The sequence below is a fragment of the Dromiciops gliroides genome, chromosome 6 (genome assembly GCF_019393635.1).
Source record: "Dromiciops gliroides isolate mDroGli1 chromosome 6, mDroGli1.pri, whole genome shotgun sequence".
In the NCBI taxonomy this organism is placed as follows: Eukaryota; Metazoa; Chordata; class Mammalia; order Microbiotheria; family Microbiotheriidae; genus Dromiciops; species Dromiciops gliroides.
In genome coordinates, this window is record NC_057866.1 from 79,690,378 (window position 1) to 79,714,808 (window position 24,431).

At 36.9% G+C, this 24,431-nt stretch overlaps 1 protein-coding gene across 3 annotated transcripts in view; it reads right to left on the bottom strand.

Annotated features, from left to right (window-relative positions):
- Nucleotides 1-24,431, bottom strand: part of C1QTNF7 (C1q and TNF related 7) — a 152,165-nt gene that overhangs the window by 74,120 nt on the left and 53,614 nt on the right. Inside the window, exon 1 of one of the 3 annotated variants that reach the window (XM_043971968.1) lies at nt 19,831-20,130. The exons of 1 other annotated variant lie outside the window; for it this stretch is intronic. The gene's annotated coding sequence lies outside the window, so the exon portion shown is untranslated. Of the gene's footprint in view, nt 1-19,744; nt 20,131-24,431 lie in introns of those variants that run through there. One more of the 3 variants, XM_043971969.1, reaches the window with a different exon arrangement.

The following is a 24,431-nucleotide window of genomic DNA, read 5'->3' on the forward strand; positions in this document are numbered from 1 at the left end:
TTGGCATATGCATGTGAATAACAACTGCACCCAACAGAGGAGATTTGCTCTCCAATTTTATAGCCAATGGGTTTATTCTTCAGTGGACTCATACTGACAACTTGGGACTTTAAGGATCTGTGTGTATTTACAAAGGCAATAGCAAAAATTAGGTAGAATGTTACACTTAGAAACCCAAGTGAATATAAATGAAAGTAGGAGGCACTTGTGGACAAAGTGCTCATCTTCCTGAGTTCAGATCTGGCCTCAGACATTTACTAGCTGTGTGACCCTGGGCAAATCACTTAACCTTCTTTTCATTAGTTTCCTTTTCTGTCAAATGAGATCAAGAAGAAAATGACAAACTACTCCAATATCTTTGCCAAGAAAACCAAATGGGGTCACAAAGAGTCAGACATGACTGAAAATGACTGAAGAACAAGAATAACTGACAGAAACCACTGTGGTTCAATTCAGTCTTTAAAAGTCACACCTGGGAGCCAAAATAGTGGAGGAAAGGCAGTGAGCCCTCAAACTCATGACATGATTGCTTCAAAAAACATCCAAATAATGCCATAGGAAAATTCCTGGAGCAGCAAAATCCACAGAAGAAGGTGCTTCAATCATTTTCCAACCAAGGATGGCTTGGAAGGTCAGAAGGAAGGAGCCACTGTGCTGAGACAGGAGTAGAACCCAACCCCACAGTCATACTGACACAGATCCAGTCCCAGGAAGGCTTCGCCAGAGAAAGAGACCCCCAGAGTCTCTAAATCAGCTATAATGTCAGTGGCATCTGAAACTAAGCTCACAGTCTGGTGACAGGGCTCAGGCCTTGGCAGGGGGGAGATTACAGGGGTCTCTGCTGGTGCTGAGGCAGAATTTGGGTCTTTCACCCCTGCTGGGAACCAGGAGTTAGGCTTGAGTAGCAGTGGCCCAGGTAGGGGAAGGGCATTGGCTCGTCAGAGTTGACAACCACAGCATACAAAGCTGGCTGATTAGCAAATTGGTCTTGGGTCATCTATGGACCAGGAAACAGGCCAGGCGAGTGAAGAACCTACTCCTCCTTAAATCATACCACCTGGGACTTTTTGAAGCTTGGGATATTGTAGCCTGGAAACAGTGCCCCACTTCAAAGAGCTAAAAGTCAAGTAAAAGATAGGCAAGATGAGCAGACAGAGAAAGGTGAGAACCATAGAAAGTTTCTTTAGTGACAAGGAAGATCAAGGTGCACCCTCAGAGGAGGATGGCAATGCCAGGGCCCCTATATCTAAAACTTCCAAGAAAAATATGAATTGGTCTCAGGCCATAGAGGCGCTCAAAAAGGATGTTAAAGATAAAATTAGAGAGGTAGAGGAAAAAATGGAAAGAGAAATGAGGGTGATGCAGGAAAGACATGAGAAAAAAGTCAACAGCTCGAAAAGCCAAATGGAAAAGCATTCTGATGAAAATAATTGCCTAAGAATTAGGATTAAACAAATGGAAGCTAGTGATTTTATGAGAAACAAAGACACAATAAAGCAAATCCAAATGAATAAAAAAATAGAGGGCAATGTGAAATATCTTCTTGGAAAAACAGCAGACCTGGAAAATAGATCCAGGAGAGATAATTTGAAAACCATGATCAAGGAAAGAGCTTAGATGTCATCTTCCAAGATATTTTCAGGGAAAATTTCCCTGATATTCTAGAAGCAGAAGGCAAAATAGAAATTGAAAGAATCTACCGATCACCTCCTGAAAGAGATCCCCAAAGGAAAACTCCCAGGAATATTATAGCCAAATTCCAGAGCTCCCAGGTCAAGGAGGAAATATTGCAAGTTGCCCAAAAGAAAGAATTCAAATACTATGGAGCCCCAGTCAGGATAGCACAAGGTCTAGCAGCTTCTACATTAAAGGACTGGAGGGGATGGAATATAATATTCCAGCGGGCAAAAGAATTGGGATTACAACCAAGAATCATGTATCCAGCAAAACTGATTATAATCTTTCAGAGGAAAAATGGGACTTCAATGAAAAAGAGAACTTTCAGGTATTTGTGATGAAAAGACCTGAACTGAATGGCAAATTTGACTTTCAAATACAAGACCCTGGAGAACCATAAAAAACTGGAGTTGGGGAACATACCTGGGGTTGTGCAGTGGGTGACTGTCTTGTGCCTGAGGCCAGGTTTTGGCTGGGGTCCTCCTGGGTCTGGGGTGGATGCTTTGTCCACTGTGTCACCTAGCTGCCCCATGATGACATCTTATCTTTAGAGTAAAATTGAGGGGTGAGAGGAATGCACTAGGGAAGGGTAGAGGTAGCAATGGGTGAAATCCCACATGAAAGAAACATGTAAGGGCTTAATGGAGTGGGGGAAGAGATGGGGGAGGAGCAGGGTAATAAATGAACTTAACACTCATCAGAATAGGCTCAAAGACCTTAATCTCATCAGAGTTGGCTCCAGGAGAGATTAACACACACACACACAATTGGGTGGAGTAATCTATTTAATCTGGGCAGTAAATGAGCCTAACGCTCATCAGAATTGGCTCAAAGACCTTAATCTCATCAGAATTGGCTCAAGGAGGGAATAACATATACACTCAATTGAGTGGAGTAATCTATCTAACCCTGAAGGAAAATAGGAGTGGAAGGGGATAAAGAGAGAGGGCAGATTGGGGGAGGGGACAGACAGAAGCAAATCCCTTTTGAAGAGGGATAGATAGGGTGAAAGAAGATAGACAATAGAGTTAATTTCATGGGGAAGGGAATTGGATAGAGGGAAACAGTTAACAATAGTAATCATGAGAAAGAAAAGGGGGGAAAATTGTACAAAAAATATTTATAGCAATTCTTTGTGGTGGCTAAGAACTGGGAATCAAGGGCATGTCCATCAATTGAGGAATGACTGAGAAAGCTGCAGTATATGACTGTAGTGGAATGGTATTGTGCTATAGGAAATGACAAACCGGATGATCCCAGAAAAACCTGGAAAGATTCAAATGAACTGATGTACAGTGAGGTGAGCAGAACTGGGAGGACATTGTGCATAGTAACATCAGTATTGTTCAGTGAGCAATTGTGAATGACTTAAGTACTCTCAGCAATACAACATACCAAGACAATCCCAAGGTACTAATGATGAAATATACCTTCTATTCCCATAGAAAGAACTGATAAAAACAGCACTTGTGGATTGTACATATATAACCTATATCAGATTGGTTGATGTCTTGTGGAGGGGGGAAGAAAGGGAGGGAGGGAGAAAAATGTGGAACTCTAAATCTTATGAAAATGAATGTTGAAAACTACCCTTACATGTAACTGGGAAAAATAAAATATGTTGCACTGAAAAGAAAAATAAAATAAAAGTCACACCTCATATATGTGATGTACACTCTGTGTGTGTATACCAAGTCAAACAACAGTATAGCATAATTGGTAAGAGTGTTAAACTCAGTTATGAAAATCTGTATTCAAATCTTGTTCGTCATGGTTACTGGCTGTGTGACCATGGGCAAATCAGTATTCTTGGCCATAAAATTGGAATGCCTGTTGTTTGTAGTTTTGATTGCATCCAACTCCTTGGCCCCCTCATTTGGGGTTTTCTTGGCATAGATACTGGAGTGGTTTGTCATTTCCTTCTCCAGCTCATTTTATGGATTAGAACATTGAGGTAAACAGGGTTAAGTGTCTTGCTCTGGGTCACACAGTTAGCAAGTGTGTGAGGTCTTCCTGACTCCAGGCTTGGCACTCAATCCACTGTACCAACTCGATGCCTAATATAATTGTTATGATTCTAGAATGAGATAATGTACAGAAAGCACTTTGTAAACTTTAAGATGCTATGTTAATTATTATTAATGACTTGAAACATTGACCAGATCCTTATCTATCTATCTGTATATCTATCTATCATCTATTCCACCTAGTTTAGCTTTTGTTTTCTCATTTTTTAAATGGATGTAATGATACTTCCTGTATCTATCTCACAGTATTATTATGAGGCAAAAATAAATCAGTACATCTGAAAATGTTTTGAAAGCTCTAAAGTGTTACATATAGAAGTAAGGGATTATTATCTAACCTGTTAGTTTGGCTGGCCAGTGTCCATCTACACAATCTAGATGTGTTTTTTTTTTCTAATAGTATGTGCTTATTTTGTCCTGGTGGTTAAGATGATTGAATTGAACTGACAATTATTCTATAATCTTTCTGAAGGCTGTAAAAAATTTGGCTTTAGAGATGTGATAGTCTCTTCTCTTTCATGAAAGACTATGGACACAGCCATATCAAGTATGTGATAATATATTTCATAGACCTTCAAAGAAAAAATTTCCACATCTTCTCCCAGAAATTCATTTTCGTGTCTAATAGTAATTTTCAGCAAGTTGTTCTTTTCATTTATCTCATATTCCTTTATCAAGTTATTCTTTTCATTTAACTCATATCCTTTTATCAGAGCATGAGTTAAAAAGTTCATTTTTCTCCATATTGGTTCTCAATGAAAAATGAGAACAGTTGGTCAGAGCTCTGTGCAAAAGCCTTTCATGAACATTCAATGCAATTTTCAATTCAACAAGCATTTAGAAGGTGTTCTCTGTGTATAGATCACTGTATCTACTGCTGAGGGAGATACAAAGAAAAACCACTAATAATTGTCCCACACTCTTCTCTTTGCTGGGATAAAAAAAATTCCCTAAGCTTGTCTTTGTATTCATGTGCAGGACATTATGCTAGGCCTTAGTGGAGATACAAAGATAAACACAATATAGTTTTTATTATCTGGGACCAAGGCAACTCTGAGTCAACTGAGAAAAGATGGGGTGAGGCTAACAGGCCTTCCAAAGGGTAATAGTCTTTTTTCTTCTTTGTAACATGTAAACACTGGGTAATCATCTATCTTTTTCATGCTACATAGATTTCTTTTTAGCTTTTATTACCTGTAGTATGCTTCCTTTATTTGTTGTACTTGTACTTAAAAGGTCCTGAACATCTCTAGATTTTTCTTTTCTTTTTCTTCTTTCTTTCTTTCTCTTTCTTTCTTTCTTTCTTTCTTTCTTTCTTTCTTTCTTTCTTTCTTTCTTTCTTTCTTTCTTTCTTTCTTTCTTTCTTTCTTTCTTTCTTTCTTTCTTTCTTTCTTTCTTTCTTTCTTTCTTTCTTTCTTTCTTTTTTTGGTGGGGCAATGAAGATTAAGTGACTTGCCCAGGGTCACACAGGCACATCTCTAGTTTTCTATGAAAGTATGATTAAGGATATCTCAGCATGGTGAAGGCCCATTTTTTCATATAGGAGGATGATCAGTTTTTCAGATAAACATTTTGGAGTGTAAGCCATTTTACATATGTTTATGATATCTTTATTTCATCTGTCCCTTCTAATTGTTGATAATCAGTCCTTGATATATTAAGTCTCCTCCTAATTAGTTGTAACACCTTCTTTTACACTGAAGCTGTAGATGATTTTATGTGAGACTAGCCATCATCCCTCCAATATTTAAAAGTCCCCCTCATAGAGTCATCTTGTATATTGAATATCCTGTATTTTTTGCTTTGCAATAAACACCTTTTTCAGTGTCTACTGGCCCCTTTGATTTGATGATTCCATAAACTCCATTGTAACTGGGCATGACATCCTTTTTCATCTCGGGGGATATGACAGGGTTATGTCCTCTTTCCAAAGGCCCTATTTTTTCCCTTGGGCTCTATCAGTTGCCCCATAATCATCAACACAAAGAGGCCCCTTCCTCTTCCTAGAATTTCTGAATTCAACTCTTGTTTTCCCTTTGAAGTTTACAATCTATTATCTATTGCAATTTCTTTTCTAGCCCTTAAATCATTTTGGGGGACATTTTATTTTGTAGTTCATTTTAAAATCATTGAGGGCCTTAGGGTCTAAAATGAAGCATTCTGGGGAAAATCTTGCTTCATTTTTAATTAGGGAATCAAATAATGAAAAAAAAACCCACAAGTGTATAATAAAAGCAAAAACATAAACACATACTCACGTACCCCCAAATCCCAAACAAGAAGAATGGTTTCTATTATTTGTGTGTGTGTGTGTGTGTGTGTGTGTGTGTGTGTGTGTGTGTGTTCACTTATGGATAAAATGCCATTTCTTGATAGTGGTTGTGTTTTGTAGGGTTAGGCATTCAGACTGTGATTACAAAAACCAAATGAAATATTTAATCAATTATTGGCAAATATGAAGCCCAAAACATGTTTTTCCTCAATTATCTGGACATTTCATAAGAAAAGACAACCTTGGCATGAATTATTTTAATCTTCGGTACTTCACTATCTGCAGAAAGAAACAAGTGAGATGCTATGTAACACTTTCCAAAAATGGAAAGCTCAAAACATGAATTGTTTTTTAAAGGAATACAAATGACTCTCATGTAACAGAATGTTGGATCAACCAAATGCTGGCAGTTACACATTGGCTTCATTACCATATGTACAATGTCTAACTTGAAACCACACATGAAGTAATAAAGTAGAGGACTCAAAATTTAGCCCTAAAAATGACACATAATGCCTCATATTCTCTAAACAATGTGATTCTTAGGAAGTGTGTACACTTGGCCATCGGCAAGTCATTTACCCTGTCAGGAACTCAATTTCCTCCCCTGTGAAATATGCATATTGGGCAAGGATTCAGTAATTTAGAGTTGAAAGGGACCTTAGAGATAGCACTGTTCAAACCCTTCATTTTACATATGAGGAAACTGAGACTCAGAGAAACCAAGTGATTTAGTGAGGGCTATATAGAAGTATAGGGTAAGTGAAAAAAATGGGATTCACAGACAGTTCATATGATTCAAAAAAATCAATATTTTCCCCAATACAACATGTTATAATAAACAAAAAAGATGTCTAAGGTCTTGTTTGATTCTAATTTCAATCCAGGAAATCTTTATTCATCTTTGATGACAGAGAAAATATGGGAAAGCTTAATAAAATGGAAGTGAAGATTAATTGCAATAAGAATTGGTTTAGCTAATTTAAAAAATATATAGGATTGGAGGCAGCTAGGTGGTGCAGTGGATAAAGCACTGGCCTTGAATTCAGGAGGACCTGAGTTCAAATCCAGCCTCAGACCCTTGACACTTAACTAGCTGTGTGACCCTGGGCAAGCCACTTAACCATCATTGCCCTGCCCAATATATATATTTCTGGATACAGAAAACATGTAGTAGTCCAGTTTGGTTAGAGTACATAGATAAAGATATAAAATACTATTATTTCCTTTTTTAAATTAACACACTAATTGGGCTAGCAATTTTACCCTACACAATCATATATATATATATATATATATATATATATATATATATATATATATACACACACACACACACACACACACACACACATACATATATATATATACACACACACACACACACACACACACACACATACATATATATATATATATATATATATATATGATTGTGTAGGGTAAAATTGCTAGCCCAATTAGTGTGTTAATTTAAAAAAGGAAATAATAGTATTTTATATCTTTATCTATGTACTCTAACCAAACTGGACTACTACATGTTTTCTGTATCCAGCATATTCTTCCTCCTTTAAGTATACTCATGTCATTCTCAGCATGTGGAATACTCTCCCTACTTTCCTACCCCTCTTGGTTGCATTTTAAAATCCTAACCATCTTTAAAGAACCAGTTCAAATGATGCTTGCTTCATGAAGCCCTCATTACTCAGAAATTTTTTTTTTCTCTCAAAGAATTGGAGATAGCTTAGGGGTCATCTCATCTAAAATATATTTGAGCAGTAGTCTCCTCTATAATGTGTTTGACAAGTAGTCATATAGCTTACACTTGAAGATATTTAGGGACGGGGAGCTCATTCTCTTTTGGGAAAGTTATAATTATTAGGAAGTTTTCATTATGTCCAATTATTGGTTCCTGTAACTTCAACTTATTACTCATATTTCCACCCTCTGGGGACAAGTTGAATGAATCTAATTTATCTTTCATGTGACTATTTTTCAAGTGCTTGAAAACACTTATGATGCTCTCCTCCCCCTAAGACTTATCTTTTCCTGACTCTACATGACTAGTCCTTAAGACCTATTTTCATAAACTATCATCTTTAGTTCTCATTGTTCTGATCACCTCTCTTTGAGTGTCAATGGTTTTCTGAGAAAATGACAGTGTGAATCACCTTAAAATAAAAAAAAATGTTGAATAACATAAAGAAGAACAAAAATGGTAGGGAAAGGAGGAAAAAATCACCGTGGGGAAAGCCTCATGGAAAACCTAGCAGAGAAACTTAAGAAATGAGCAAAGAAAAAAAGACCTTCTTAAAAGGAGGAAATAATCAAATAAAGTAAAATGAGAAATCTTTAGAAAAAATTAGTAATGCTGAAGTAACAATTAGATTTCCCCCATAATGTAAGTGGAGGAAATCAATAATAGATTTTTTTGTGAGACAATTGAGGTTAAGTGACTTACCCAGGGTCACATAGCTAGTAAGTGTCAAGTGTGGAAATTGATAATAGATTTAAATAAAGTTATAATTAGGACAGACAATGTGGTATGGTAGATAGAGGATTTTCCTTGAAGTCAGTCCAATACTGGGACCCAAGTATTGTATATGAAACATACTAAAATCCTAATGAAAGCAAATTACCAAGATAAAAAATAAGAATATGGAACTAACAATAAATAGAAAGGAAATAATAATATTATCATAAATTAATAAGTCCAAGTATATATCAAAAATTGAAAAGTTAAGCAAAATAATTGAATATTTACAAAACTATAAAATACTCAGATTAACAGGAAAGGAAAGTGAAAATCTAAATAATCTAATCTCAGAAAATAAATTTAGCAATCTTTAAATTATCTTCCAAAGGGGAAAAAAATCAGGTTCCAAATAGATTTAAAAATGAATTCTCCCAAGCATTTAAAGACCAAATAATATCTATGCTATTCAAAAGAAAGACAAGAGAAGGAAAGAGGAAACCCTATCAAACTTTTATGAAACAAATATGGTCCTGATATCCAAACTAGGTAGGGATAAAATGGAGAAAGAGAGTCATATAGCTTAAGATCATTAGTAGATACTGAAGAAAAAATGTTAACAAAGAGGATACAGAAATATGTCCAAAAATTATTCATTATGACCCAGTTGGATTTTTAACAGGAATGCATGGATGATTCAACACTGGCAAGACTATTAGCATAATAAATCAGATAAATAAGGAAAACAACAAATTCATGATTATATCAATAGATGCAGAAAGAGTTAGAAAAGATATAACATTTATGCTAAAATGTTTCAAAATATTAAAAATTTGAAGGATTGTTTTTTAATATGATAAAAATGCTTTATCCAAAACCAAGTGTTAGCATTATTTGTAATAGAAAAAACTGGAAGTTTTCCCAATAAAACTGGGATGAAACCAGGATGCCTGCTATTTCCACTGTTATCCAACACAGTACTTGAAATGAGAGCTATAGAAACAAGGAAAAAATAAAGAGAAAAGAACAGGTAAAGAACATTCAAGATGTTTTGCTTGTGGACAATATGGTTTACTTAGAATACCCTGGAGAATTATGTGTATGTATGTATGTGTGTAGTAAAGTAGCTGGAATCAAAATCCATGGATATGATAGTTCCGGATTTCATTAACAAGAACTTGGTAGAAAAGTTAAAGAAATTACACTTAAAATAACAAAGTATTTTTAAAAAATCTATTACTTCCTATCAACATACAAGATGCCAATATATTCAACTGCCAAACAACTTTCTTTTTCCATTAAAGGGAGATCTGAGTAATTAGGGAAATATTTAGTATTTACATGTGGATCATACTAGTATAGTAAAAATGACAATGCTATTTAAATAATATAATTAACAAAGGTGAATAATAATAAAAATTTTCAAACAGAAAAATGGAAAAACAGGAATGAAAGGAGCTAGGTGTTATCAGATTTTACATTACATTACAAAGAAGAAATTAAAACAACCATATTTACAAAAATAAAAAAAGTAAATCATTGGACTAGGTAAGATAAGAATTAGAAATAAATGTATATAATTGTCTAGTATCCTCTTTTTTTTTTTTTTGCAGGGCAATGGGGGTTAAGTGACTTGCCCGGAGTCACACAGCTAGTAAGTGTCAAGTTTCTGAGGCCGGATTTGAACTCAGGTACTCCTGAATCCAGGGCCAGTGCTTTATCCACTGTGCCACCTAGCTGCCCCGTCTAGTATCCTTAAAGCCAAGAACTTGAACTACTGAGGAAGATATTCTTTATTCAACAATAACTGCTAGGAAAACCAGATAACAGTTTGGTAGAAGATAAATTTAAACTAATACCTTATACTGCATATACCACAATAAATTCTAGATGCATATATGCTCTAAACATAAAATTATAGCATAAAAATTAGAAAAGAATGAAAAGTTGTTTCTTTTAAACTATAGTTAGAAAAAGAAATAACCATAACTATGATGGAGGAGACCATTAAAGACTAGTCACTTTTTACCATATAAGATTAAAAAGCTGTGCTATGTAAATAAAATAATTAATCTAGAATTATAAAATATAGATTAAAAACATTATATTAAATATCCTGACCCTATAGGGGATGGATATAAATCTATAATTTACTCCATTCTCTGTTAGAAAAGTAGTCAAATTATATAATTTTTTTCGAAAGGATGAATACAAACTATATTACAAGCATCTGACACATTTTCAAAATCATAAATAAGAGACTTACAAATTAAAGCAACTCTGAGGGATAATCCCATACCTTTCCAGTTGACAAAGATGGTAAAAGAGAAAAATTCATTGTTGTCAGGGTTGTAGGAAAACAGTCATACTGATATATAGTTGGTGAAATTTTTTAGTTCTGTCATTCTGGAAAAGAATCTGGAACTATGCAAGAAAAGTACTGAATTGTTCTTTTTTTTTTTTTTTTCGGGTAATGAGGGTTAAATGACTTGCCCTGAGTCATACAGCTAGTAAGTGTCAAGTGTCTCAGACCAGATTTGAATTCAGGTCTTCCTGAATCCAGGGGTGGTGCTTTATCCACTGAGCCACTTGGCTGCCCCCAAATTGTCCATATTCTTTAACCTAAATTATTTGACTTCTGGGATTATATCCCATGGAGCAGTAAAAGACCTATATCTACCAAAATGTTAAAATTATTTTGAATAAGAATGCTGGAAACAAAATATGCCCACTGAATGGTGAATTTCTGAACAAACTGTGATATATGTATGGAATAGACTATTACTATATTTCTTGTCGGTTTTCAGGGATAAGGGTTGCCCCCAGAGCGATTGGCTTCTTGGGACACATAAGGATATGCTCTGTGTACTGGTCTACAAAGGAAAATAAAATCCTATTCTCAGCCCCTTTTGCCTTTTTTTTCCCCATTTCCCCACATGTAGTGAATAGATTAGAGTTGAATAGAGCAGACCTAAGTTATTGAGGTTTGGAAGAGAAGGAACCTTGTACATATGTGGTCTTCTCCCTTCCCATCCTAAATCCAAGGAACTGGTAGTGGCTGCTTTGGGACAAAAACACATGAGATTTGCATGATCTTACTCAAGAGGTTTGAGATGAGAGGTCCTGAGAGTGAACCTTCTCATTCTGAGAGATGACATCACTAACAAATTCCTACAGAAGCAGATGCCAGAAATAAACATGTCTGTGCCCACTTACCTTGAGAGAGAAACTCTTGTGTGATACTCCTAAACCACAACCTCGTGTGTAATAGGAGTTTTTATATTCTTGGCATCATGCTCTTTACATCTATTCTTCTAGACAGTGAATGGAGATTTACTGAGTGATGCCAACCTTGGCCAGTACCCAACTGTTAGAGTGTGCTGATTAGCACTTCTAGAAGAAAAAAAGTGAATTTCTTTAACAATGCTTTCTTTTGGAGAAAGAGGAGTATTATCCATACAGTCTCCTTAGCTAAGAGAACATTGAAGGGGACCAGTAATTTAGGGAAACAAAGGGTTTGGATTTTGCAGACCTACAACTATTACAGTGATTTATTTTTTAAATTAAAAATCATTTATCTATCATCTATTTATTGATTTATTTATCCATTCATTCAGTTATCCAGCCATTTATTTATTTATTTATTCACCCATCTATCCATTCATCCATTTATTTATTTATCCATTCATTATTATATTTATTTACTTGTTTGCTTATTTTTATTCATTCATTCATTCATCTATCCATTCATTCATTCATTTCTCTATTTATTTATTTATTAATTTGTGGGATGATGAGGGTTAAGTGATTTGCCCAGGTAACACAGCTAGTAAGTGTGAAGTGTCCGAGGTCATATCTGAACTCAGGTCCTCCTATATCCAGGGCCAGTGCTTTATCCATTGCGCCACCTAGCTGCCCCTACAGTGATTTATTTGAACAATTAAGGTCTATAATGGGAAAGTGATTGCTTGTTTAGTACCTCAAAATGCATTTGCTTTCTGAGGGGAGTGTATGTACTTCTCTGAGTGATTTATGTATTCTCTGTCTACTTATAAATTCCTGTGTGTCCTTTGAGTTTCTATTTTTTATCTCTTTATGGGCTCCTATGAATTTTTTGTATAGGGACTTGATACAAGTCTATAATGTATTCCATTCTTGGTTAGACAAGTCTTCTGCATTTTCTGTGGGGTGAAATAAAGGTAGTCCCATACCTGATATGTATTTCTTACTATGCTTGATTATATGGGAATTATATTTGGAGATTTACTAAAGTAGAAGTTCTTAACCTTTTTTTGGTGCTAGGGACACATTTTACATAAAGTATGTAGGATTACAAAGGAAACCAATGATGTTGAAGTCAAAATAGTTTTAAAACACATGTTCATGGACCCCAAATTAAGAACTCTTGTTTCCCAATAAACTCTAGGTAGAAAAAGCCAAATCAAGAAAATGACTCTTTTGGATCATCTCCTAGGATTGGACCCAGAATGGGTGAGTCCAGAGAGCTTTGAGGATACTTCAGCCACTGATTTCATGTGATACTCAAAACAGAACATAATGTTCCCTCCAGATATGTCCAGATCAGGACAGAAGAGTACAGTAGAATTACATCTTCCCTTATGGGAACACTATCTCCTTTAACACAGTTTAAAATTTCAATAACTTCTTTGATGGCTGCCTTGCATTATGGTTAATTCACATTGAGCTCACAGTCAACTAAAACCCACCAACCTTTTCCACACAAACTGTTGTTTATCCATGTTTTTCTAGATCCCATTTGATACTTTGTATTTAGGCAGTTAACCTGCATAATTCATGCTCATATTTCATAATTCATGTTTGTATCATGTATGACTAAAACATCAAATTCAGCATTTATAATGTACTTTTGGTGTATAGCCCTATGCTAGACACTGAGAGCAATAGAAGAAAGAGTAAGATACGGTCTCTCCCCTTATAGAAACAACATTCTAATAAGGGATATGAGACCTGCATAGGTAACAGTTCATAGAAGACTCTAAGGTAATAATAGCTTATATTAATATAAATAGTTACCTATACATAAGGTAATAATAGTTTATATTCTTATATGACATTATCTATGAATATTTTATATTCCTTATTAGAATGTAAATTTAGCAAGGGCAGGGCTTCCATCTGAACAGCTAGGTGGCACAGTAGATAGAGTGCTGGGCTTGGAGTCAGGAAGACCTGAATTCTTACTAGTTGTATGACCATGGACAAAGTCACTTAACTTCATTTGCCTTAGTTTCCTCATCTGTAAAATGAACTGAAGAAGGAAATGGCAAACTACTCCAGTATCTTTGCCAAGAAAACCCCAAATGGGGTCATGAAGAGTTGGACATGACTGAACAACAGTGCTTACCACAGAACTGTATACCAAAGGTGCATAAATAATGTTTGCTGAATTTGTTTCCCCCAAGAAATAAAACCCAGTAAATATCATATAACACAGCATCAACTACAAATTGCTGGGTTCCGTGAGGAAAGTTTACGGCTTACATATCGCATGGCATAGTTCCATCAATTTCATTGTGTTGAAAGGACCAAATGCAGTCAAAGTGATGGATGTTGTCATACTTAGGAGGATAGGTCAGAAGGTTGTCATGCTTTGGAGGCGATATGGACCAAGAGCAGAGCAAAACAAAGAATAAAACAGAGTTTCCCAAACTAATTTGGCCACAGGGCACTTTTGGGCTTGAAACATTTTGACAGAATCTATAAATGTAGGGGTGGAGTGAAAATGGAGTTGTTGGAATACCTATACCCCTGGGAGGCTTTGGAGCAAAATAGATCAATCTGAACCAATTTTCAAACTAAAATTCTGCCACATGTAATAAGCTTGTTTTGATTCACACACATACTTTCATATTTAACATCTTAGAAGTAAAAATAATACTAACATTTCCCCATTTCTGTGACCCCTCCCAAATCCGTAGGCACACAATATAGAGTTCCATTGATCTGTGGAACACAGTTTGGGAAACTTTGGATAAGAATATATAAGAGGTGAACAGGCAGTTTTCTGATGAAGAAATCAAAGTTATCTATTGTCATGAAAAATGCTCTAAATCACTATTGATTAGAGAAATGCAAATTAAAACAACTCTGAGGTACACGACCTGACACCTATCAGATTGGCTAATATGACAAAAAAGGAAAATAATAAATATTGGAGAAGCTGTGAAAAATTGGAACACTAATGCATTGCTGGTGGAGTTGTGAACTGATCCAGCCATTCTGGAGAGCCGTTTGGAACTATGCTCGAAGGGCTATAAAGCTGTGCATACCCTTTGACCCAGCAATACCACTATTAGCTCTTTTTCCCAAAGAGATCATAAAAAAGGGAAAAGGACCCACATGTACAAAAATATTTATAGCTACTCTTTTTGTGGTGGCAAGGAATTGGAAATTGAGGGACTGTCCATCAATTGGGGAATGGCTGAACAAGTTGTGGTATATGAATGTAATGGAATACTATTGTGCTGTAAGAAACAATGAGCAGGTGAATTTCAGAGAAATGTGGAAGGATTTACATGAACTGATGCTGAGTGAGATTAGCAGAACCAGGAGAACATTGTACACAGTATCAACAACATTGTGTGTTGATCAACTGTGATAGACTTGATTCTTCTCAGCAATACAATGGTCCAAGATTGTTTCAAAGGACTCATGATGGAAAATGCTCTCCAAATCCAGAAAAAAACAAACAAACAAACTATGGAATCTAGATGCTGATTGAACCATACTATCTCTATTTTTTTGTTTTTGTTTTTGTTTTTTGAGGTTTTTCCTATTTGCTCTGATTCTTCTTGCACAGCATGTCTGATGCAGAAATGTGTTTGATGTGATTGTACGTGTATAACCTATATCAGATTGCTTGCTGTCTTGGGGAGGGGGGAGGGAAGGAGAAAAGATTGAAACTAGAAATCTTATAAAAACAAACGTTGCAAACCATCTCTACATGTAACTGGAAAATAATAAAATACTTTTATGGAAAAAAATAATGTATGAGAAGACAAGAATAGCCTAGTTGAATAACAGAAAGTGCTGAACATGGAGTTAGACCTACTTTTGAATCTTGGCTCTGACCACGATTAGCCATGTTTGTTGTTGTTTCTGTTCAGTCATTTTTCAGTTATGTCTAACTCTTTGTGACGCCTTCTGTAGTTTTCTTGGCAAAGATACTGGAGTAGTTTGCCATTTTCTTCTCCAGCTCACTTTACAGATGAGGAAACTGAGGCAAACAGGTTTAAGTGACTTGCCCAGAGTTACCCAGCTAGTAACTATCTGAGACCAGATTTTTACTCAGGTCCTCCTGACACCAGGCCTGGAAGTCTACCCACTGAGCCATCTAGCTGCCCCTAAGTCATGTAACTGTGGTCCAATTACTTTTCCTCTCTGAGCCTCAGACATCTCATCTGTCAGATTATGATAACTTTCCTTATACTGCTTCCCATAAGGGGTTGATAAAATGTTTTGTTTGATCCTAGAAATATAAATGATCTTAGAGAAGACCACAAGTTCAGATAAAAAAAACCAAGATGCTAGAATCAACACAGTCTCTGAGCTTTTTGTTTTTTCTTCCTTCAGGTTAAAATAATCTTGAGAAAAGATATTTCCTCTCCTCCCCTTGACTGCAGCCACAGCTGGTTCTGCCAGGTGTCTGACTCCCTCTGTCTTGCCCCTTGCAGTCAGGACAAAGGTCTGTGAAAGCTTCAGAGCAAAACTCCCCTGGAGTCATGGGGGCCTGAGGCCAAGGGTATGGTCACTCATACAGCAGGTCCAGACATGAAGGGCTACAGAAAGGAGCAGATATCCAGAGCTGGAGGAGCTGTTAGAGTTCATCTCTTCCTACCTCTTCATCTTCTAGATGAGGCCCAAAATATTATGTGACTTGCAAAAAGTCACAGAAGTGGCAGAACCAGGTCTTAAACCCAGGCAGTATGAAGATCTTCCACAGCCAAAATGGGAATCAAGATTCAGCAGAATCCCACAGAATACTCGCCTTTATGGGATTACCTCCTGGGAATTCCTGAGAGTTGGGATTTTACCCTTTGGGCCAGGCACCTTATCAGTTTGTTAACACATAAGCTCATGTCCTTATGATTGGGAAGAATATATAAGGAAGAAAAAGTCCCTAATTATAAAAATACATTCCTTATCATTCCCTCTCCTTATAATTCTCAAAATAACTGCCTTTTTGCACATTCATACTCTTAACTATTTCTTGATGGTCCGCACCAAAAATCTCAGAGATTTAATATAATAGTCTTGTTTCCAAAATTTATGAGGCAAGCCACTAAATTGGTCTCAACACCATTTTCCTTACTTGTAAAATCAAAAGTGCAGCTAAGTGGCACAGTGGATAGTATTCTGGGCCTAGAGTCAGTGACCTCAAATGTATACTAGCTGTGTGACTCTGGACAAGTCACTTAATCCTATTTGCCCCAGTTTCCTCATCTGTCAAATGAGATGGAGAAGAAAATGGCACCCTTCTCCAGTTATCTTTGCCATGAAAACCCCAAGTGGGGCCAGGAATAATTGAAGACAACTGAAACAACTGAACAACAAACAACAAAGCCAATAGCCCTCTCTACATCACAGGGTTATCATGAAGCTCAAATAAGACACAAATAAGAAAGGGCTTTGTATGACGGGGCTCTGTAACCTTTCTAGAGTAATACAAATATACTCCATTACTATTTCTACTATTGTTATCTCACAGGCTAATGTTCAACATTATCCAGATAATGTACACATAAATTAAAATAAATATATAAGGCTATTATGTATAGTGAAAATGAGGTATGAAGAAATAGCACAGAGATACTAGGTGAGAGTTGGATAGATGGATAAATCAAATGCTGTATACACACACTCAAAAAGAACCAGAGGAAAGACTATGGTGTGTTGGGTAGCTCCTTTAAAGAGAACTTAGAGAAACACATAGGCAAGAACCATAAAGGGTCTGAGAATGGAAAATGAGTTGTGAGGTACACCCTGAAAGAAGTGCTCACACAAACAAAACTACAAAACCAATAAAGTATTTATAAAGCACTCCATGATATGCTGGGGATAAAAAGTTGAGTAAGATCTGACATAGAATGTTTTACCCATTTAAACCATGATCAATCAACCTGATTGTCTGTCTTAGAATGATATCTTAGTGTTTATATTCATTGTGAATGAAGACTGTTTGTATGGTACCATGCAAATGCCAAGAGAGCTGGTTGTAGAATAAGGAGACATGAACTCAAGTCTCAGCCTTGACACTTACCTAGTTGTGTGACCTTGGATAAGTCCCTTGAGCTTCAGTCTTTTCATTTGTAAAATGGTGAAAATCATGTTTGCCCTATATACCTCATGAGATTGCCGTGAGGAAAACATTTTGGAAATGATTAGATATTCTACAGGCATATAGTCTACTACTACTAGTGAACATTAGCCTATGGAATTAACCAGCCCATGAGCTGGTTAGCAATATGCTATTGCTCATTATGCCAAACTTAAATGGAACACATTTTCAAGCCTCCCACCCTCCAATAGGCCTTAGGCTCCCACTGGCAATTACTAACATACAAGGAGAAAGCCAAACATCATCACCACGGGGTGTGTGGGAGTGTGAGCCAGAAGTTAGAATGTTAAGGGGAAAAAAAGCCCAATGTCAACTGGAATTAAATCTGGGAAAGATCAAGATGTTTTGAAAGGTTTATAGGGAGACAAGGGAGAGATATAAGTTTGAGACAGAGGTATGGCTATTCAGTTGGACAGGTATAGGGAAAGAAAATAAGTTTTTAGGAAAGTTACAAAGACTCATTGATGTTCTTAAAAATCTACTGTATTCCTAATTGTTACCTACATACACAGCCTTTCCGACCCTTTAAGTAAATTGATTACTAAAAAGAATAATGTGAGAAGCAGTGTGGAATAGTTGATAGAGAAGTATCCTCAATGCCAGGAAGACATTGCTTCAGTACAAGCTGGGCTTGTGAGCCTGAGCAAATTTATTTAACCTCTTGGTACTTTAGGGAATTCCCTAAGATTATACAGCTTGTTCTTGACTTGTGTGGACAAGGAATCCCATGAAGGGGTCCTATGTATTCAAATTCATATCATTGAAATTTGTATATATATAAAATATGGTAATCATGTCCGGCCCCATGGAAATATGCAGTGCAGAATTGAATAGCAATGTGACCCTAATTAGAATCTAGCTATTAGTTGCAGAAAAGATGTTGACTTTTATTGGTAGATGGAGTCTCCTTACCTGGGAAGTCCTTAATCCAATTCAATCCTGGGTCCAATCCTTATTTCCAGTAGAAACTCAACAACTACCACACTCTACCTTGCGATAACATGGGAAGGAAATGTACTATTATGCACCATATCATTAGGGAAATAATAATGGTGCCCTTTGATAATCTATATCATTTATATTAATAACTATACATGGTGTGTTTTAATTTTTAAAAAGCTTCGCAGGCTTTAGATGATCACAGGCATCTCTACTACATGTGATGATCTACCCATGAATGTCAGGAGGTACAAATGCATGTGTACAGTGAGATACATGGAAAAAAAATGGGACTCCATGATGAGAGGGAAAATTCAATGGGCCTTCCTTTGCTTATGTTTTCCCAGGGCAGAAGTGACACCACTTGGGGGACATTATATATAAGAGCAAGTGATAGAGTTATTACATAGACACTGATCTATTGAGCTGTCAGTGAGTCTAAAATAGGAATCCAAGGTACAGAAAAGGAGGTCAGACATCTGTTCTATATTGTGGGGGAATATACAGATACTGTCTAAAAAAGGACTATTTTATTGGTAAATTAGAAAAACATTTTGTAGATCTCTTACGGCATAGAAAGGATGTCATGCCCTTTCTTTTCCACCTTGGATCCCTCTGTTTCTGACTCACTGACTACTCAATATATCATAGTCTGTGTAATAAGCCACTGTTGGTTACTTTCATGGGTCCTTGGCCCTCCATCACAGTCTTGTTAAATGCAAAGTGTCCCTTTCCTGGGTCAGAAGTGAGGAGAATTGGCTGCCGAAAGGAGAGTAGCTCACGAAATTGGATCGCAGGAAATAAAAGGGGGGAAGTTTTCAGTTCCTGCCCCCCCCATCTCTATGTCTATTGCGGATGACCAGTAGTACTTTCCTTATGGAGGTATTCATTCCACTGATTGAGCCCTAGAGTACATGCAAACCCCCCCTCCTCAAAAAATACTATCCCATATTCTCAGAAGAGCAAAGCAGAAGTACCATAGATGTTAGTCAGAAGGCTTCATTCTTGAACACGTCTCCCCAAATAAATACCGGAAGAAGTTTTCTTTTAGCTGTTTACTTACATGGCTCCCAAGACTTTTCAGTTTCTGAAGCCTTTGAATTATAGTGCGTGCAGATGTGACGCTTTGGTTCAAAAGCCCTTCATGTCATCAGGCAGGCACTCATAACTCTCCACTGGTTCCGAATGATAAGTAATTTCCTGATTTTCTCTCCAAAGAATTCCCCCAGACCCTGGGGGAGGAGGGGCACACGTTGTTGAGAGATTGTAAAGCAGGCGGCATAGGGCTCAGCTCCACTGACAAAAACTTCCCGACGGGTTGAGTCCCAAAGAAGCATTCCTTGAACACTCTAACGAGAGTAAATATCCTACTATATCTGTTGGCTCATTACTGAATTCCTCCTTGAGCAACAACACAGACCGTCTGCACCATTGACATTAGCAAACCGTAATACTTCAAGTTAAACACCACTCTGATCTCTTTGGCATGAAAAATACCCAAAGAAACCCCCAAATAACCACAATTCTGTTTTTGACAGATCTCCAAGGATCATTTTGCTTGCTTTTTTAGGAAGCATTTCACGTTATTACAACATGTCAGAGTTAAGAAAGGATGTTAGAGATTATTTAATCCATTCCCTTATTTAACTTTTTTTCAAAGGGTGACAGATTTAGAGTTGTAAATGACACGGATCATCTTGGCTAGCCTCCCAATTTACAGTTAAGGAAATTGAAGCTAAGAGGGGTTAAATAACCTGCCCCTGGTCATAGAGAGTAAATGATTGAGTGAGGCTTTGCACCTAAGTCTTCTGACTTCAAAGCCAACATTCTCTCCCAAATATTTTAAAGTTTCCCCATGATCCCATTTCATTGATTTCTTTTCTTTTCTTTTCTTTTTTTTTTTGCGGGGCAATGGGGGTTAAGTGACTTGCCCAGGGTCACACAGCTAATATGTGTCAAGTGTCTGAGGCCGGATTTGAACTCAGGTACTCCTGAATCCAGGACTGGTGCTTTATCCACTGTGCCACCTAGCTGCCCCCATTCCACTGATTTAAAAAAAAATTATTGAAGCCTTTTCTTTTTTTTACATTATAGTCATTTCCAATTGAATCCTACCTTGCAACAAAGAAAGGGACAAGCTCCTACTGCCAGGCACTGTTCTAAGAGCTTTACAAATATTATCTCATTTGATCCTCACAACAACCCTAGGAGGTGGGTGTTTTTATTATCCTAATTGTACAGTTGAAAAAAATGAGGCAGACAGAAGTTAAGTGACTTGCCCAAGGTTACACAGGCAAGCATCTGAGGTTGGATATGAACTTAGGTCTTCCTGACTCCAGGACCAGCTCTGCACCAACTACCTGCCAAAGAAAACAATTAAGCAAAATGCCTTTAAAAAACGACCTTTGTCCGACAGCACATATATTATGCTCCTTTAGTCCCATACCTATCACTAAGAGGAGGGAAGTATATATCATTACTTATTCTCCAGGACCAAGACTGGTCAATCAATGCAACTAATTAGAGTCTAGTTGCCTATTAGTGTTGTTTGCATAATCTCATTTCAGTTATTGCATATATTCTTCTTCTGGTTCTGCTTATTTCATTCTGTAACAGTTCAGATAAGTTTCCTCAGGTTTCTCAGAATTCTTCATGTTATTTCTTATGGCCCAATAAAGTTCCATTTATATACCACAATTTATTGGGCAAAGGCAGCAGTGGAGGCACTGCTGAGTTATGAAGCACAATTTATGGTGGGTAAAATCAGAGGAATGACTTAGTGGATAAAATGCTGGCCATTGAGTTGGGAAAACCTGTGTGTCAGTCTTTCTTCTGAAACATGATGTCGGTGTGATCCTGGGTAAATTATTTATGCTTTCAATGTCCCAGGCAATGCTTTAACACTATAAATTGCAGATCTAATTAAAATCTGCCTCGATAAAGGGAGTTCCCACACCAGGAATCCCCTGATCCAGATCTTCCCTAACCTTTATACAATCAGCTCTGTTTTACAATTTGCTCTAGCAACACCTTGCATCCTGGAATCAGGATTGGAGGAACAAGATGGCAGGGAGTTACTTTGTATTCAGAATGAATAGTTCAGGGATTATAGAAGGTAAGAGGGGCAAATAATTTTAAAATAAGAGCTAGCAAAACAGTAATATGATAGATCATGGTATCAATGCTAGCTATGGAAGTAAGTGAGACCACACTGGGAGAGATGGTCAGCAAGAATAAATTGGTCAAGGGGATGAGGTGAATCATAGGGCTGTGGAGTTAGAGAGAGAAGGGCCTTAGGATAAATTTAGTGCAAACTTCTCTTTCAGGATGAGGAAATTGATCTAATAAAGGGATTAGAAGAGGGCAATCAGACTGGTGAAGGGCATTGAGTTCTTGTCATATAAGGATCTGTTGAAGCAACTGGGCATGTGTAGCCTGAAGAAAGGCAGATTTAAGGGAGAAATGGTAGCTGTCTTCAAATATTCGAATGGCTGTCTTCAGGAAGGAAGGGATTAAGCTATTCTATTTGGTCTGAGGTCAAGAGGCCAATTTAGGTCAATATCAAGACAAAATTTCAAATAATTAGAGTTATCTGGAAAATGGGATGAACTATCCCCAAAAGAGGACAGGTTTCCCCCTGCTTGGAGGTCTTTGAGCAGAGATTGGACTAAAATTTTTTTTTCAGTATTTTATAGTAAGGATTAATTTTTTTCTTTTGTGTAGGTTGGACTACATGGCTACTGAAGTCCCTTTCAACTCATGAATTCTGTGAAGTGACATGCCCAAAGTAACACAGGTAATATGTGGCATAGCTAGGATTTGAACCCAGATCCTCTGATCTTTTTTTTTTTAACTGTATGATAGGGACAAAAAATAAATTTAGTGTGAGTAAGAGAAGTGGAAAGATAGGAAAAATATCCAAGTTTAGGATCAAAGAAGAGGAGCAATTCCATGAAATGATGAAGTCTAAGGTATAATACACCTTTTGGTATGCAGCTGATCTGGGGATGGAGAAGGATGTCATTGTAGATAAGGAGGTTCAAGGACTGTGTGGTCAAGATTTTAGAAGAGCATTGGAATGATATAAGGAAGGGAAGAAGACTGTTTACTTGGTGCTAATGTTATTGAGAAATGCAGACAAGTGGCTTGCAAGCTGATACATGTCAGTAAAAAGAGAAGAAGGCAGATTAATTGACTTAATACATTTAAAAAGGAATGGTAATTGAAAATGATGTTAGAGAAATGGCTTACAAGTGGCAGTAGTGATGAAAGAGTATGCCAATCGATTTTCTCAGCCCTGTGAGTTAGGGGTTTGGGGAGAAGGTGTTGTCTCCAAAGAAAAAGGCTGTAGGGTTCTTAAAGAAATATTGTTGCTGAAGTAAGGAGGTAAAAGAAGCATTGGTTTAACAGTTCCAGGGTGCAAGGGAGTTTATTGAAAATTGAGTAAGAAACCCCAAAGGAAATAGTGGAATGTGGTAGAAGATGGGCAACTTGGTTTTAAATGAGCCTGGGGAAGAATAAAGCTGACCAGAATAAAGGAAAGGGAGATGAAGTTATGGTCATGCAATAGGCATGGGAAATTCATAAAATGGGAAGTAGAGAAAAATGGAATGTTGGCAATTTGGGAAGTTGTTTCCTTGGCTGAATTTAAACAAGAAAGAAACATGGGAAATTAACCAATCAAAGACACACTAATGCATAGTTAGTAGACTGATAAATTGGTCCAACCATACTGGAAAGCAATTTGAAACTATATCCAATTAGTCAGCAAGTTGTACATACTCTTTGAACCAGTAATACCAATACTAGATATATACCCAACAGAGATAAAAAAGACCTTTCTTCCCTCTTTCTAGCAAAGAACTGGGAAATAAGGGAATGAACTGATGCAGTAAAATGAGCAGAACCAGGAAATCAACCTTACAAAAGGACCAAAATAATGTAAAGGGAAACAACTTTAAAAAGCTTCACAACTCTGAACAAGGCAATTCACTATCAATCATGGCTTAAGAAGACTGATTATGAAACTTACATGAGCAAAGAACTGCTTTGCTTGATTATATTCTTATTACTAAAGAAGCCTTTTATGTGGGGTGGGGAGTTGGTGTGTATTAATCAAGATGAAGAAAAATGTAATGAGGGTCTGGCCAAGCCCTTGGGATAGTGATTCCCCATGGAGAGAAGCTGAAAAGCCTGCTTCTGGGTGAGTCATGATGATGGGGAATGGAAATGCCTGAAGAAACTATGTAGTATGTACAGATATTATTTTTCTGGTTTTAGTTGGCTAACCACATGGTGAAAAAGGAGGCTCTTTGATTGTCTATAGAGGCATCTAAAATGACTATCGACCTTAGCATCAGTCTTTTCAGGCCATTTTTCCTTCATCTGTGCTACGATAATGTGACTCCTTTCCTCAGTGTCTAGTGAGAGACAATGTTGAAAAGGGATAGGTTGTAGGTCTTTCTGTCCTCTGAGGCTCTGGGGTTCTGGAAAAAGAACTCGGGCACTGGCCTTTGCTTTTGTCCTTTTCTGTTTTAAGTGAAGGAGATTAATATGGAAGTCAGGACAGTGAGCCATGGGAATCTTTGAAAAGTAGAGGGAAAAATACCTATACATATCCCTCAAGCTAAATGTTATACACGGTAGCTATAACATAGGAAGAAA